General features: G+C 39.4%; 1 protein-coding gene and 1 long non-coding RNA gene across 6 annotated transcripts in view; one reads left to right on the top strand and one right to left on the bottom strand.

Annotated features, from left to right (window-relative positions):
* The window catches only part of LOC110208270 (uncharacterized), a 40825-nt gene extending 38014 nt beyond the window's left edge, over window positions 1-2811 (bottom strand). Inside the window, exon 1 of the long non-coding RNA XR_002324444.1 lies at window positions 2689-2811. This is a non-coding gene — a long non-coding RNA (uncharacterized LOC110208270). The remainder of the gene's footprint in view (window positions 1-2688) is intronic.
* NRXN3 (neurexin 3) overlaps window positions 1-15495 on the top strand; it is a 2091311-nt gene that overhangs the window by 334391 nt on the left and 1741425 nt on the right. The window lies entirely within an intron of this gene.

The raw sequence follows: 15495 nt of genomic DNA, 5'->3' as shown, positions 1-15495 counted from the left end.
CCAATTGCCTTTAAAAAAAGAAGAAAAGAAAAGAAGACTAGAAAGGTAGAAAGGGGCCAGGTTATGAAGGGCTTTAAAAGTCAAATGGGGGGGGGGTTCTATTTGGTATTGGAGGTAATAGAGAGCCACTAAAGTTTATTGAATAGGGCATCAGATATGTTTTGGGAAGATCAATTTAACAGTTGAGTGGAGGGTAGAGCGAGGAGAGATGTGAGTCAAGTAGAGCAACTAACCAGCCAATGACATATTGTGCATAAGTAAAATAAAAGATATCATAAAGGAGATGCATGACCAGAAAAAGAGAGAGGCTTCATCTTATAGCAAGAATGAGGGATAACAGACAGACATTCCATCTGCTCCATTCCTACCCACATGCTTATGAGTGGTGGAACCAAGGCCTGGGGTCACATCAGGTCACAGGAAATTGGGGAATAGTTTTCACATGCTCTTCTACGGAAAAAAATGAGAAGCAATGTCAGGAGATGTAGGGGAAGACCCCTAGTGACTCTTTGTAGATGCTTTATGGGATAAAACTTTCTCAAGGTGAGATGGTACAGATGGGTTCCTATCTATACTGGAGGGGTGACTATCCATGACGCAGTTCAATTATAGTATTATTATTATGAATGAAATGTTGACATACTATTATCACTGAGGATTGACTTTGCCTCTTGACTCTTCCAATTAGTTGACTAGTGATTTTGGGGAATCTGTGTGACTGATTTCCCTCTCCATTTTAATGACAAAACACTGTCATAGGATGGCAGAGAATCAGGGGTATTCCCCAGAAATAGGGCAATATAGTAGAAAGAACACATAGATGAGGAGTCTAGACACAACCAAAGCTACCAATTAGCTTTATGACCTTGGACCTTCACTACTGGATGCTGACATGTGCTGCTGCTACAAGGAGAGACTGATGAAAAAAAGGGGATGGAGAAAAAAGAAATTATCTCTTGCATTGTTGCATTTTCTAAGAGGTACAGTTGAAAAATTGAAAAGCTAATTTGAGAGCAGGGTTCTTCCATAACTAATTCTCTTCTGGACTCTCCACAACTCAATTCCTGGCAAGACTGGCTACTTTTAAACTTTCAGTCCCTCCATTTAACCTAGGTCAGTGAAATGGGCAGAGAGAAAGATAGGGACAGTCCGTGAACAATGGCAAGTCCATTGTCTCTGCCAATCCTCAAGTAGTTTCCTATGTAAATAAAATACTCAAAGTCAGAAAGAGCCACATCCTTGCATCTTATTATCTTTGTTACCTATCTCTTACATCCTATAATTAAGGCTACTCAAAGTTTGGAAGCTGGGCAATTTCATAAAATAGAATGTGAAATTGAATTGATCAATAATCCCCTTATTAACATCTTCCCCACTCCTCAAATCCACCCCCACCCCCACCCCCATTAACACACATATAGGAATCTTCTCCTGATTTCTACACTCTCCTTCCAACTAAGCCCTATCTATTCTCAATAGCTCAGGACCAGGGTAGATGTGGAAGTGTCTATAGGAGGATATATGTGTAGGGCATGGAGGTAACAAATAATCCAGGAGAGGATGAACAGCCTCTAGGCTTTTTGGTTTCTAAATACATTTGAAGATCTTTGTAAGTCAATTCCTTTTGTAAAGAAACTTCTTGGTTTCTCCTAAGAATCACCTGCAATATTTATGATGGAAGTCAGTTGACTACCGTGGGGAATCGTCTTGGGATCATAGGATTATAGATTGAGAGTTGGAAGGGAATTTAGAGATTATCTAATTCAAATCTTTCATTTTACAGATGAAGAAATTGAGATTAGGTTACTTTCCGAAGTCACATTGATAGTAAGTTTTGAAGGAGGGATTCTTGATTTGAGTAAAAGGTTAGATTTATTGCTCTCTGAGCAGTGGTGAACAGGTAAAAGTTTAACTAATAGACTTTGGGAAAAAGTGCATGCATGATACTCTTTTCGGTTTAATCTGCATTATAAGCATTTTCTCCATCACTTTTTAAAGTTTAGACAAAAAACAAAACAACAGATCAAGCCCTGATTTGTAGTTTTGCCAATTTCTTATAATGAAAATTTAACATTTGGCTCTTGGGGGCATGTGTGAGCTTTAGGACTTGAATGAGAGAGAGAGAGAGAGATCAGAGCTATAAAAAGCAAAGGATATTCTGCCTGTTCAACAGATTGTAACTGTAGAATGTCCAGCAGATTGGCCATTTTGGTGTGCTCCAGCATACCCCTCTCTCCAAAGTTCACTCTAAGATTCTAAGGCTCTTTGATAAAATATACAAGCTCTCAGGGACCGTAGAGACTATTAAGTCCAACCTTTAACTTCACAAATGAGGAAAATAAGGTCTAGAAAAAGTTACAACTTGCCCAAGATCATGTAAGTAATTTGAGTCAAAGTCAGAACTAGGACCCAGTACCCCTAAGCTGCTACCAATCTTGTTTTATAGATTGAAGTGGAAGAGACAATAAAATGGTTAGTTATTCACCCTAGGGGCCTCCCCACCTCCAGCCCACCTGCTATGAACCTCCAGCTCAATTCATATATCTCCCCTCTTTTCTTGATCCCCCAAAAGACTTTAATGCATCCACAATGTTTAAATTAAGTACAAAGACATAGGGGCACTGTCTTGGAAACAATTCTGCAATAAACCATTTAGAACAATAAAGAAATAAATCCTAATCCACCAACCTTGACCAGACACCCGAAGGTTGTGCTTGCATAGGCTGACCTTGTGAAGATAAATTGCAACTCTAGGTTATTATTATTATTTTTTCCTTTGGGGCACTTTGAGTAAGCGTCAGTCACAGGAGAGTTCTGGGGACTGTAGTTGCAATGACATCAGCAGCAGGCAGCAACACTCTCTTTTATGGGACTCTCCTTCACTGCTCCCCTTTATTGAATTTTGAGAGTGTTCAGGCTTTTTGAGAAGTCTCTCTTAAATGAGTTCAATTTTTTTTCTTGATAGTTAAAAAAATCTTACTATCATCTTTATTTCCAGACATATCTTTTCTCTACAAGGTAAGGGAGCCATACCTTGCAACAAAGATTAAAAGAAAAAGAGAAAAAACCTTGACAGCAAAATCAGCCAATTACCACACTGACCTTGAATGACAGTATATGCTATTCTACACCCTTAGTTCTCCACTTCTGCCAACAGGAGAAGCCAGATGCATTTTCTGTTATTTTCAAGGCACAAACTTGGTCGTTATAATTATACAGCACAGTTTTTTTTGTTTGTCTTTGTCATTTCCATTTTTGTTGGTTTAGTCATTGTGTTTATTGTTTTGCAGGTTCTGCTTATGTGACTTTGAACTGGTCCGTATAAGTCTGGTGAATTCAATTTTAAAACAAACTGCTGTCATTTAGGAAAACTCCTAGTATGTTGTGTTTAGAAAATGAGAATGCCTGAAATGAGCACAATAATAGAACCACACTGTGAATGCCTTTCCTCTTCATTACCCAGAGAAACAAGAGGGGTTCAATATTCATCCATAAACATTTCTGAGTACCTACTGGATGTAAGTACTGTGGATATTAGAAGGATGAATAATGCAAGAATGCGATCCTTGCTCTAAGGAAGCTTAAAATTTAGTGGGGGTGGGAGTAGGGATGGGAATGGAGAGACAAGACAAGCCCTCAAATGATTCTATTGAAAGGTAGAATGAGATATGTCATAAAAGAGATGCAAAGAGTTAGGAGGATTCAGAGATGAGAAAGATTATACCTGATTGGGAGAATCAGAGATAGCTTCATGATAGAATTGATATTTCTTCTGGGCCTTGAAGAATAGGTAGGATTTTGGGAGGAGATGAGGAGGGCATTCCAAAGGGAGGAAATATCATGACCAAAGCAGGAAAGTATGGCAGCATGTTAGGAAAGAGTCTGATCTGGATGAAGCATAAGGTCTATGAAGGGCATCAGTGGGAGATTAGAATGGATACAGATTGTGGAAAGCCTTGAATGTCAGAACAAGGAGTTTGGATTGCATTTTGTACAACAATGAAGAGTCACTGAAGGTTTTTAAGCAAGAAGTGACATGATCAGAACTATGCTTTAGGGAAGAAGATGTATTTTTGGTCAGAGATGTATAGAATGGAATAGAGGAGAAACAGAGGCAATTGTAAACCAAGGACAGAGGTAACCAAGCTTTGAATTTAAGGTGATAGTGGTAGAGATGGAATGAATGGGATGGGTGAGAGAAACGCTTTGAGGGTAGAATTTGTGGAGACAAAGGGAGAGAAGATGTTGAACCTGAGGACCTGAGAAAAATGGTGCTGCCATGAACAGAAATAGGAAGTAATTGGTCAATGAGAATTTATGAAGCGAGAGTCACTTCACTAGGGAAATAAACAGAAGGAATGAAACAATCCTGGTCTTCAAATAGCTTACTGTAGAGTCAAGAGGGAGAGAGTTGGTTGGGGACAGCTGTTGAATTTGGTTTCAGACAAATTAATTCTGGATTGAAGTCAGAGACCTGAGTTTAAATCCCAGCTCTGCTACTTATAACCTTTATAGTGTTCTCAGGCAAGTTACTTGACTTCTCTGGGCCTCAATTTCCCTATCTGTAAAATAAGAGGTTCATGGGGCAGCTAGGTGGTGCAGTGGATAAAGAACGGCTCCTGAAGTCAGGAGGACCTGAGATCAAATCTGGCCTCAGACCAAAACACTTGATATGTACTAGCTGTGTGACCCTGGGCAAGTCACTTAACCCCAATTGCCTAGCAAAAATAAAAAATAAGAAAAAGAGGTTCATACTGTGTACTCTAAATGTATGATCCCGTGAATCTGATTTGCTAATAGGGTTTCCATGTGGCAGTGTTCAGCAAGGCAATGGAAATCCTTAGCATAGCTCCTTGCATGTAGTATAAGAAATGGGGAGAGGGAGGGGGGAAGAACAAAATAACAAAAGAAAGAAAAGGAAAAGAGCAAAAATTAGAAATGTGGGGCTTGAATTAGAGAGAGAGGGCACGCAGAATTATACAAAAGCACAGGACAGTCTGCCTGAATGACAGCTTCTAACCTTGGAATGTCCAGCAAACTAGTCACGTTGGTTCACCCCATGGAAATTCCAGATGGGACTTCTAGCAACTCGCCCACCGGGGCTGTTCCTCAGGGTCTTTAAGGTTTGCCAGACCCGCCTTCCCAAGCTGCAGTCTGATATGTCATGTTTCCTCCTTTCTCCACGTGCTCTTTCTCTCTCTCCATTGATCTGAAACCTTGAGACACACACTGCCTTCCTTGCTGGTCAGTAGATTTGCCTCCAAGAAAGATCAAGTTGTCTAACATTGGCTTGAAAGAATCTCTCTGACCCTGTGACCTAGACAATGGAAAAGCCTCAGAGAAGGGAAACTGAAAGATGTAGAAAGGGTGGGGTGTGGGGGGGAGGAGGAGAGTTTTCTGAAATGTAGAATGGAAAGAGGTGGGAAAGAGAAGGAAGAGCGGTTATGGATAAAGAATTCTTTTCAGGCAGATGGTAAAACTAGTGTCATGTGGAGGGCTTTAGTTGGCTGAAAAGGCTGTTGTTCCTGGGATTAGAAGAGGGTAGATTCATCAAAGCCCCAGTCTACTGGCTTCATTTGGTTCTGACCACAGTATACCCCTTCAGCTTTTGCTACAAACACTTCTTCACTTGCTTACCTGAAATGACAGGTCTAAAAATACATACCCCTCATTTAGAATACTCCATGTTCCACATTAATGCTTGTTAATGATCTAGCGAGAGGCAACAGGGGTGTGGCTGAGAGAGAAGAGGCCTCAGTTGAGAAGACCCAAATCCAAGTCCCTCTGACATCCTGGCTGTGTGACTATAGGCAAGACAGTTAATCTCTTGGTATTTTAGGTAACTCACTAATACTATAAGATGTGGAAAAGGTGCCGATCTGCTTTGGTAGGGAGAGTTTCCTCACCTGGGATTCCTCTGAACTAACAAAATCTCATGTCTCATCCATATCCCTGATGACTTGGTACAGACAGTAAGCCAACAGTACTGTCAGAGCCTATAGGGACCCAGAGAAGGACAGCAAGGTGGTGATTTGACCAGGGCCTCAGTTAGTTGGTCAATTAGCATTTATTAAGTACCATATTTCATTGCATAATCATCACAGATTTTATGCCAAATTGTTTTGCAAAAAAGTGGGGTGTGACCATTATGTGAAGCCATTGTAACGATATTACTTAAAAATCATTTACTACTAAACTGTCTTTGGTGCAAGACTAGGGTGCACAAAGTACTCACGAATATATGTTAAAATTGGGAAGATGCAAGTCTTACCATATCGTGTGACTTGTTCATGGCAGCTTCTCCTGACCACCAGCTCCCCTTGTGCTTCCTGCTCTGCACTGGGTTGAGTGATAATACCGTTAGTACCGCAGCGCTCTAAACAAACCACACAAGTCAGCTTTTGGAAATAAACTGACAACGAATACGCGCTGAGAATTCTAGGCTCTCGGCTTGCAATGTGTGAGAGATAAATGTATATCCATATGCCACTGGTGAATAGATTGCTACTCTGTTTACCTTTTAAATTGCATGACAAACAGAATCATACCATGCGATGATTGCATGATGAAAGGTTATAAACCAATTTTAGACTGAAAAACTTTTAGACTGATGATTATGCATTGGCGACCTTACGTGGTGAACTATGGCATCTACTCTGTGCCAGGCATTGTACTAAGCAATGGGGATACAAAGAAAGACAAAAGATAGCCCCTAATCTCGAGGAGCTAGGACTCACCAGTGTTAAATTGTTTGTCTGCCCAAGGTATGCTTTGATCTCTCTGCTGACTTCCAAAGTCAATACCTACCTCCTGCTGGGGGAAAAAGGGTTGGAGTAAAGATAGGCATATGAAAGATGATAAAAATAATAATAATAATAATAACAACAATAATAATAGTTACTAAAACAAGTTCTTCTAACCACTTACAATAGGTATTTGTTGTTGTTCAGTCATTTTTTCAGTCAAGTCTGACTCTTTGTGACCCCATTTAGGGTTTTCTTGGTAGAGATACCAGAATGCTTTGCCATTTCCTTCCTTTGCTCATTCTACAGATGAGGAAACTGAAGCAAGCAGGGGTGAGTGACTTGCCCAAGGTCACACAGTGTCTGAGGCCAGATTTGAGGAAGATGAGTCTTTCCGACTCCAGGATTGGCATTCTATCCACTGTACCACCTACCTGTCCCATAATAGGGTACAACAATAGTAATAATAATAACAACAATAATTTGCATATCATTTTGAACAAAATGTTTTACATGTGTTTCTTCATTTGATCCTTACAGCAAGCCTATGAAGTAGTGCTATTATTATCCACATTTTACAGATAAGGAAAACAAGATGGAGAGAAGTGACTTGTCCAGGGTCACACAGGTAGCAATACACAGTGGTTGGATTTGAACCCTGTCAGCCAATAAAAGCACCTACTGTGTGCCAAGTTCTATGCTAAGTGCTGAGGATTCAAAAAGCAGCAAAAGACAATCCTTAAGGAGCTCGTTATCAAAGAGTAAGGAAAGCAATGAAGAGCCTTTTAATATTTCCTGCTCCAGGGAAAATTTTCTCTTACAACCAAAAGGCATTATTAAGGTTTTGTCCCAAAAGATGGCACTCATTTCAAGCAGCAATGGAAAACAAGGAAGAAATACCCAAAGAGGAGTGTGGTGGGAAATAGCAGAAAGGAGGCTGTAATGGATTCAAGAGTACTTGGGTCCAAATCTTGGCTCTGCTACTTCTTGTCTATGCGACTTCAATCAAGTCACTCCGCCTCGCATTCCCCATCTGTAAAATGGGAAGATTAGATTAGATGGCTTCTAAGATTCCTTCCAGCTCTAAAGATGTGTTCCTAAATGTGCATGAGGTGTAGGGCCTGGTATGGAAGGGCATGGAGAAAGCATATTCTTGAGACTTAAATGTTTACACGTATTTTCTTCTAACAGTATTTAGATAGCACTTTGAGGTTTATAGAGTGCTTTCCCATATCAGTCCAATGACGTAGGAAGAGCTGATCTTTTTGCCCCATTTTACAGGTAAGGAAACAGCCTTAGAGAAGTTAAAAGACCCACCCAGGGTCACAAAGTTTGTAAATGTATAAAGCAAAACTCAGATCTGTCTCTTGGAGTCCAAAGACTCCAAGTCTTCTTGATTCTGACCATTACATCATGCTGTGGGATGGACAGTGTCTTGTATCCAGAGATGACACGAGGCATTTGTTAGTTCACAGACACACCATTAGACTCACAAGTCTCATTTGATTCTACTATAGAGTGGTGGACAGCGGCTGATCCATTTCTGACAATTTCCATGGAGTGAGTATGTCCTTTTGGGTTTAGTGAAAAGATCACTGAATTTGGAGTCAGAAGAACTTGGTTTGAGTCTTGGCTCCCATGCTTAGGGAGTGATGAATCTCGGTATCCTTATCTGTAAAATGAGAATAATGCGAACACTGTTTCATAGGGTTGTTGTCAGGAAAACATTCTAGATGGAATTCATTTAAATGACTCTTGGGGGAAAACATCTTTTGAAGGTGTGATGAACGTGGAGGCAATAGAGACAATGGGAAGGCTGCACTGGATTTCAGAAAACTTGATAGTGTAAGGACGGAATCAAGCTATTGTGGTGAGAACTTTTTACACAGATAAATTTTAAAAAAAAAGAATCAGAACTACATAAGTAGATTGCTTGGACCTGGAATCTATATGTGTGAGCTAGGATCCTTATATATGTTGCAGGATTCTTGGAGATACCATAGATTTCAGATTGTCCCAAGAATGTGGCGCTATATGGCTTTAGGTTAAGGATTCTTTACCTGGGGTCTATGAACTTGTTTTTTTTTATTTTATTCTTAATTTATGGAATAAAACAAGCATTTTCATAACATAGTACAAAAAAAGACAATTGTACATGAAACTGCAAATCTGCTATGCACAACTTGCTATTCTTTTCAAATATATATAACATAATTATTATGTAAATTTTTTCCCTTTTTTCTTCCTTCCCCTTCCCCTGCCACCATTAGATACAAATAGGTGTGTGTATATATATATATATATATACATGTATATATATATATATACACATATATACACACATACATACACATACACACACATATGTAAAATTATTCTATGCATACTTTTATTTACCAGTTCTTTCTCTGGATGCAGATATGTGAACTTTTTAAAAAATGTATTTTAATAAAATTTTCAACAAAATTAGTTTCTTTACAATCTTATTTATTTCATTTTGTGCATTTAAAATATTCTTCTGAGAAAGGGTCCATAGGCTATACAGGGGCCTGGACATGGAAGTGGGGAGAAACCCCTTCCCTCACTTTCTTTACCAGGAAAATGGTGTTGAGACTTAGAATCACAGTTTTAGATCTGAATGCACTTTTAGGCTGAACCATTAGGAGCAACAGGCTTCTTGTTTTACAGCTGAAGGAACAGTGATAGAATCTATGTGGACATGAAAGAAGTACCAACAGAATTTTGTATGAGTATTAAATAGACCTATCAAGAGCTCCAAATGCAGTATGGCTGGGTGAGACCTACTCTGGACATCTACCTTTTTTTTTTTTCACTTGTGTTCATGTAAATCTCATGCTTAAAACAGACAGACTATGTTTCCATTTAGGCTTCACTTTTTTTCTTTTAAATTTTTTTTTGTGTGATTTTTTTTTAAATAAAGGAAAAGCTTTCCAGACTTGGCCTCATTGAATTTTTTTGCTTTTTGGTGAGGTGATAGGGGTTAGGTGACTTGCCTAGGGTCACACTGGCTAGTAAGTATTAAGTGTCTGAGACTGGATTTGAACTCAGGTCCTTCTGACTCCAAGGCCTGAGCTCTATTCACTGCGCCATCTAGCTGCCCCCCCCATTGAGTTTTAAGCAGCAGCCCTCTTATCTCCCTCTAAGCATATGAGTTCTGTCCTTAAAGTGGTTTCTTCCCTGTGTTCCCATGACAGATATTTCACAGGAAATCTTTTGTGGTTTTTAAACTATTACTTTTCCCTTCTCTTCCCACTCTTCATCTGAGCTTCCTTGTTTGTATATTTGAGAAATGACCCACTGAAAAAATTTCGTCCCTATCTAAAATTATTGATCACAAGCCAAAGGACAAGAAGGAGACATTTCAGCCCAGAATGACTTTTCTTTTCTTTTCTTTTCTTTTCTTTTCTTTTCTTTTCTTTTCTTTTCTTTTCTTTTCTTTTCTTTTCTTTTCTTTTCTTTTCTTTTTCTTTCTTTCTTTTCTTTTCTTTCTTTCTTTCTTCTTCTTTCTTTCTTTCTTTCTTTCTTTCTTTCTTTCTTTCTTTCTTTCTTTCTTTCTTTCTTTCTTTCTTTCTTTCTTTTCTCTTTGTCTGTTTGTTTCTTGCAAAGGCTATGTACACTGCCATCCATGGGTTTGTAATGGATATGTCCTCTAGAGCTCCAGGTTATGTTTGCTTCTCTTTTCTGATATGTTTTGTCATAAAAGAGAGTATATGAGAAACTATATCTCCAATTCTATATGAAAGGGGCATGACTTCCAATAAGCGTCTGGAAAGCAGAGCCTGTCATCTCTGTTTCTTTCACTGGGACCAAGTAGACTCTACTGTAGTGGAAACACAGTAGATGCTCAGCATATGTCTGCCAAACTGAACTGAATTGAAATGTGGGGCCATGGAAGTCAGCTTCTAAAGGCAGATAGCAAAAACTAGTTTGGGAAGCAGTAAGAATTAGTGACTAGGGAGGGGAGGGTAGCAGCTGCCTGGCAAAGTGGATAGACTGTTAGCTCATGGAACAGGACTTGGAGATAGGAGACCAGTTACAGATTGTGCTGTGATAAATTATCTCACCTCTCAAAGCCTCAATTTCCTCATCTATAAAATAGGAAGCTAATTATTGTATCATGTGCCTGAGAGGGTCCATAGGCTTATAGGATCATCATGGCTGTAGAGTCAAAAGGAAACTCAGAGGCTATCTAAGTTTAACCCCTTCCCCCCATTTTACAAATGAAGAAATTGAGGCACCAGGATAGTTATTGTCAGGAAAGCATTTCACAAATCTTAAAAGGCTATATGAATATGATGATGGTGGAGGAGAAGGAATAGTAGTAGCCATCATCATCATGGTAGTAATTGCTGTTACTATAATCTTAATTATAGCAGCAATAGTAGTAAAGACTGTCATCAGAAATGCCTGAATGTGAAAGGTGCAGTAGGGGTAGAATACTATATGCCTAGATATGTGGTTTGGTAGAAGGAAGGAGCCCTGGCCTTCAAAATCAGGAGATCTGGCATCAAAGAAGGAAGGGAGAAACTAAATGGTACAAGAGAGTGGAGTCCTGCCATGAGCATACTTGAATCTGGGCATTCCTGTTAAAATTATATGAAAGAGCACACCATGTCAAAAAAGTTGACACATACTAGTTGTGTGACCATGGGCAAGTCATAACTGCTCTGAGCCTCAGTTTCCCCTTTTAGAAGATAGGGATGCTTTTGAGTGATCTACTTTATAGGGCTATTGGGAAGAAAGCCCTTGGTAAACCTTAAAGCACTCTATGAATTATTTATGGTGCTTTTTTACTTTCACATCTGTTACCTCATTTGATCTTTGTATCAGCCTTGTAAGGTAGGCAGGGCCGATGTTTTCCATTTTATGAATGACCAAACTGAGACACAAAAAGGCTAAATGAATTGTCCAAAGTTACCAAAGGTAATGCTGAGCCAGGTCTTGATTGCCTGTGTAGTTTCTAATAGGTGCAGTTCTGCACAGGAGTAATTCCTCTGTATAACCATGGCAGGATTCTATTCCCTGGCACCACCATTTGAGGAAGGATGCCAGCTGTGCGCAGTGCACTTATTTCTGGACTCTCTCTCTCTCATTGTCCATTTGTCTGTTTCTCTCTTTTTCCACTAAACTTCTATAGCACTTTCTCTGTACCTATTTAATGAAACTTTTTTTTTACTAATGACTTACGTACAAGTCCTATCTCTTCTCATTGTTTAATCTATGAGTTTCTGTTTAAGATGTTTCTTATGGCTAGAATTCTCTTCTCTTCCAACTCCACTTATCCATTAGGGCCCAGCTCCAATGTCACTTCTTCCATGAAGCTTTCCCAGTTTTCTGTAAGCGCTCTCTCTCTCTCTTTTTCTCTCTCTTTCCTTCTCTTTTCTCCTTCTCTCTCTCTGTCTCTTCCTCTTACTGGCCCCTCCTCTCTCCCTCTCCCTCCTTCCCTTCTTCTCTCCCATTCTCTCTCTCTCTCTGTCTCTCTCTCCCTCTTTTCCTTCCTCTTTCTCTCTCCCTCTTCCTCTCTCCCTTTCTTCCCTTCCCTGCTCCCCCTCTCTGTTTATCTCTTTGTCTCTTTTTTCCCTCTCCCTCCACTTCACCAGCTACATTGTCACCCTGGGGAAACCTCTGCCCTAAGGCCCTGATTCTGGTGACTCCTTCCCTGAGACCACCATTTTAGGAAGGAGGACCTCATCCCTGTTTCACCTCGCTCACTCCTCGACCCTTTCTCTGGACTATCTCTCCTTTTCACTAGTAACTGCCCCAAACTCTTTCAGCCCTTTTGTTGTCTTTCCCCATTAAAATGTAAGCTCTTTAAGGTCATGACCTGTCTTGCTGTGTATTTGTATCCGCAACACTTAGCACAGTGCCTGGCATACAGTAAATAATAAATGCTCTCTCTCTCTCTCTCTCTCTCTCTCTCTCTCTCTCTCTCTCACTCTCTAATCAAGGATATTTTTAAATACCAGCAAAAGAGGGTTTAGAATAAATATCTACCTGATATCCCTCAGGTAGTATAATCAGGTAGATTAGACTTCACCTCTGGCCATGTCCTTACCTGGCTATACTCTCAGTACAAGCCTGAAATAATGGGAAGCCATTCTAATAACTCGTTGACCATCCTCAGTTTTATTAACAATCTGCATTCTCTTTGCACTCTTCATTATTTTTCCTGTTCCCTTTCCTCTTCCTTCCTTACTACTGCCTTATCCTTCCTTTCTAGACTCTTATTCTCAGCTCTGTGTTGACTGGAGACATATACAAGAATCCAGTGTGCTGAAAGGGCCACATTTATTCTCCTTTTAAAAAAAAAGTCACAAATAATATAAATTTCCTGGAGCCATTCCTCTCCTCACAATGTGAATTCTGCCTGCCCCAGCCCAGCCACTAATGAGACAGTTAATAATTTGTTTACTCTTTTCTAAGTAAGGTCCCAACCCTATCTCTCAAGTCACACACAAGCTCTGGGATCCTCAGAAAAAACAGCAGCCCCTGGGCACAGCTGTTAACCAGAGCTGCAACAGCAGACCCGATACAGCTATGGCCATCCTCCCTAGAGGAATAGCCAAGAAGTATACATTGAGCTTTATTATTATTATTACTATTATTGCTGTGATTTTTTTAATGCTCTTTCCCTGAGAAAAAGTAATTTGTTGGGAGATAAATAGGCTGCCTCTTGGGCACAGGGATTTATCTCATTCCTGCACAAGTTCCAAGAGGTCCTGCAGCTCCTGAGATAAAGCTCCTGGTCATTCTCCAGGGAAGGCTGGAGTTGGCACTCGGCTGTTTTCCTAGCTCCAGGGTTAAAGAGGTGAAATCAGCTTTGTTCCTCGCTTAGGCTCCCCAGGGTTGAGCTTGCTTTTATTAGAGCAAATCACACTTGTCCAGGTGGAATTTGATGGGAAAAGAGATTCAGGATCCCGCTTGGACCAGCTGTGGAGGGGGAGGGGAAAGATGATGGGGGAAGCAGGGAGGGGGATGGAAAGGAGGTTATCATGAGAGTGATTATTGTCTGAGTGCAAGTAGAAACCTTGCCCGGAAAGCAACTGGGTCTTATACTCAGAAAAGGTATGAGCTTATTCTTGACATAGTGTTCACATCTCCTGCTATTTTGTGGGTGTTCCAGTGAATAATATTTGCAGGTTGTATTTTAATTAAACAACCCATACTCCAGAACTGAAGCCTTTTACTTTATGTTTTTTTTGTTTTACTTTTAACTTTATTTTGTTTTGCTTTTTAAATCTTTAAGCATCTATTTATTTATCTCTTTTCTATCCACCCCTCCACCATGGGTGGATAGAATGAAAAACCAAATCCTTATAAGCACATAGGCAAGGAAAACAAATCCTCGTATTAGCTATATTCAAAAAATATATAGCTTATTATATATCTTGAGTTCTTTCATCTTTATCTCAGGAGGTGGATAACATGATTCCTCATTGGTGCCCTGGGTGACCATGGAATTGATCAGAATTCTTAGATCTTTTAAAGTTGTGTGTCTCAAGTGCATACTGAGGCGCATATATATGTATACACACACACAGAGATATATATACACACATATATAAATAAATATATACATATATATGTATATACACACACATATATACACATATATATGTATGTATGTATGTGAATAGATGGATAGATAGATAGATAGATAGATAGATAGATAGATAGACCAACATAGACAATGCAGAAATTTTTTTTTTGCTTGACTACATATGTTTGTAACAAGGGCTTCCTCCATCCCTCCTTTCTTTCCTTTTTTTCCTTCCTTTCTTCCTTTCCTGCTTATTTATTTAGTTTTGCTCTCCTAATGTGGGGGTGGGATGGGAGAGAGAGAAGGCAGATTTTTGTTTGAAAAAATAAAATTTAAGGACAGCTAAGTGGTGCAGTGGATAGAGCACCAGCCCTGGAGTCAGGAAGAAAAAAAATAAAATTAAATTTTATAGCATTTTAATAAAATTAAATCCTCAGTCCTAGAGAGGGGAAAGAAACCCTAAATTGTTTGTCTTTAAAATGCCAGGATTGTAGAATGCTGGCTTGGCTGAATCCTAGTGGTATAAGTAAAATCAACTGAGGAAGAGAGACTGCAATGTACAAGCTTAGATTTGGAAAGGTTAGTTGTATTGTGGCATAATGGAAAGAAGGCTGAACTTGAATCCAAGATTTAAACTTAAGTCTCCTGATCCTGCAATGTATTAGTTTTATGATTCTGAAGTCATTTAGTCTTTCTGAGTCTCAGTTTCCTTATCTGTGAGGATAATAATATTCACATTATTTGCCTAACAAGGTTGTTGTAAAGGAAATGCTTTTTTCTTACCTTACCTTTTGCTTTACATTTAAGGAGTATCTTTTAATTTAATAAAGGCAAAAAACTGTAATAGCACTAATGAATGAATGAAAAAATACTTATTAAGTGCTTGCTATGTGACATCTGAAGTCAATCCCTGCCCTTGAAGGAGCAGACAACACAAATATAGGGGAATGTTGGTCATGGAAGGATATTTTGGTTTGGAAAATTACAGGGATGGTGAGTGGAACCATAGTAGAGGGCACTGACACTTTTTTTCCTAATAGCAATGGCAATATTGATTTGGTTACCATTGATTTATTGTTTATTATTATTTATTATTATCATTAATTATATTGATTATGGTGCCAGAACTGGAGGAGGATATAGGTGCTAGGCAAGATGGCTATGGGGAAGATGGGTGGGAGTAAAGTACGG

Source organism: Phascolarctos cinereus, unplaced genomic scaffold (genome assembly GCF_003287225.1).
Source record: "Phascolarctos cinereus isolate Bilbo 61053 unplaced genomic scaffold, phaCin_HiC Scaffold_3;HRSCAF=262, whole genome shotgun sequence".
In the NCBI taxonomy this organism is placed as follows: domain Eukaryota; kingdom Metazoa; phylum Chordata; class Mammalia; order Diprotodontia; family Phascolarctidae; genus Phascolarctos; species Phascolarctos cinereus.
This window is presented reverse-complemented; position numbering and strand designations above follow the sequence as displayed.